The 2,212-nt window shown below is 36.1% G+C and overlaps 1 pseudogene; it reads left to right on the plus strand.

The window, feature by feature from the left end:
• The first annotated feature begins 513 nt into the window (after positions 1-513).
• LOC139884235 (uncharacterized) lies at positions 514-1,388 on the plus strand (annotated as a pseudogene).
• The last annotated feature ends 824 nt before the right edge of the window (positions 1,389-2,212 follow it).

The following is a 2,212-nucleotide window of genomic DNA, read 5'->3' on the forward strand; positions in this document are numbered from 1 at the left end:
GGTTGTTTTTTATTTTTGGTATCTAAGATTTGTTTGTGCATTTGTTGAAATCAGAATAGTTGTTGAATTATGATTTTTGTATAGGCTAGTCGTCCTTTATGGCTTTATATATATCAGCTCTGTGGGAATATATTTCAAATAGTATTGGACTCCCTGTGTTTGAGTTTGAAACTGGATTCAATGTTCCTTTGTGTATTTCTGTTTGAAGGTTTGATGGAGAGAAAGGTCAAATTTTTATGATCTGTTTGTAGAAACAGTAACAAAATGGATGGAATATTGTTATTAGTTTCTCACATGGACCTTCACACACGCCATGTGTTTGTATCTAGTTCTCAATGATATGTTAGTGAACTTAGTGACACCATATTTAGATCTATACGATGGAAGTCTAGATTAAAGCAGAAGTGACTTGGAAAGATAAGTATTATAAGTTTTGAACTAGTGTAGATATAACGTATTTATGCTTGTAGAGTTGTGTATTGTTGCTGGCTAGCTCATTGAGAGATCAGAAAGATGGAGACTGAATTCTATGCCTTGTGTGTCTTATTGTGTTTGTTTAGACATAATTTGTTGATTCAGTGATGATTTAATAACTAAATTTATCTAAATTATTATTCATCTTGCCTGAATAATTTTGGGTTGCTTGCCTTAATAGTTTGTGTTATTTGAAGTTGGGAAATTTATTCTTTGTTCTTTGTGGCATATTCAGGTCTGCCTATCATCAACTAGAAATAGAAGGAAAGAATTTTGCATCATCACTATGTAGAAGAATGAATTTTGAGGGAGCTGGTCCAAAATGCTCCTGTTTACACTGGTGCTACTTACTGGTAATATTTTATTTACCACACGTTTGCAGTACTTTGTTAATGCTTGATAAAATTGTTACTTCTGTTTCCGTGCTAATTCCTTTCCTTTCCTTCTCTTCTCGTTCTCTTATTCAGAGGCTTCTGGACGAGGATAAGCCTTATTGCTTCGTCGCTGTGCTACTAAGAAAACTGCTGGATCCACAAAGAATGGACAATACTCGAAACCTAAAAATCTTGGAGTCAAGAAATTCGGTGGAGAGGTGAGAAATAGTTATATATTTTTACTTGAGAGATAAAGAGAATCCTTTCTTTTTAATTTTATGGTGGTGCTTATTTGAAACACAGAGAGTTATTCCTGGAAACATTATTGTCTGTCAACGAGGAACTCGTTTCCATCCAGGAGACTATGTAGGAATTGGGGAGGATCACACACTATATACTCTGAAAGAAGGATGTGTAAAGTTCGAAAAGAACAAGCTCACTGGACAAAAGTGGGTTCATGTTGAGCCAAAGGAAAGACACGTGCTTCATCTTGTATATGCTAATGCTGCAAAAACACAGGAATTGGAAACAGCTACGTAAATGATCACCAAGGCAAATTCTCGTCTTGGATAATTTGTAATTGATTTGAAGTAGCAATCGTGGCTATTCATGGATTTTAGAGGACTTAGAGTGGTGAAAATCTTATATTGCTTTTGACCTTTGTTCGGAAAAAATGTGTTGAGGTAAGCTGCCTGTGTCGCAAACCGGTTTGATTCTGATCACACAGCAGTTGCACTAAGTTGGCTATTTTTGTCAAAACTGATTCTACAGAAGATTTGCAGTACAAGTCTTATTGAGAAACTAGTAATTAAAGAATCCTTAATTGGTCTGAACTAATATGATCGAAGATCTGATTTGTTTTGGTTTATATATGGAAATCCTATTATGAAAAGGATTCCTAGTTGATTCTAAACCAAAAGAGAAATATGGATTCTTTAGGAATATAATTCCTTTTCGGTAAGAGATTGATTTCCGAATTGGTGAAGGTAATAAAATCTCTATTAATGAGTTGAAGATTCGACAGAGATATATAGACACAAGAGCTCAAACACAGGGAGATCAGAGCTTACATGCACATATACCTTCATGGCTTCATACACCGTATTGTTCACGTTTGCTGACCTAGTGTTCGTGAACTCTTAAACTGGTGTCGGTTCTTATCAGAGCACTTATCCAACTATTCAGAGTTGATTATATTCAGTGCATCATCTTGTGGCACTTGTAATTCGTCAGGGGATTGCAAGGAAGTCCTTGTCCGTTTGACAAGGCATTGGCGCTTGTGATCCGTGCAGAGGTCTCGAGAAAGTCCTTACCCGTTTGGTAAGGCAACTGGCACTTGTAATCTGAAAGAGGGTTGCAAGAAG

The sequence above is a fragment of the Rutidosis leptorrhynchoides genome, unplaced genomic scaffold (assembly GCF_046630445.1).
Source record: "Rutidosis leptorrhynchoides isolate AG116_Rl617_1_P2 unplaced genomic scaffold, CSIRO_AGI_Rlap_v1 contig522, whole genome shotgun sequence".
Classification (NCBI taxonomy): Eukaryota; Viridiplantae; Streptophyta; class Magnoliopsida; order Asterales; family Asteraceae; genus Rutidosis; species Rutidosis leptorrhynchoides.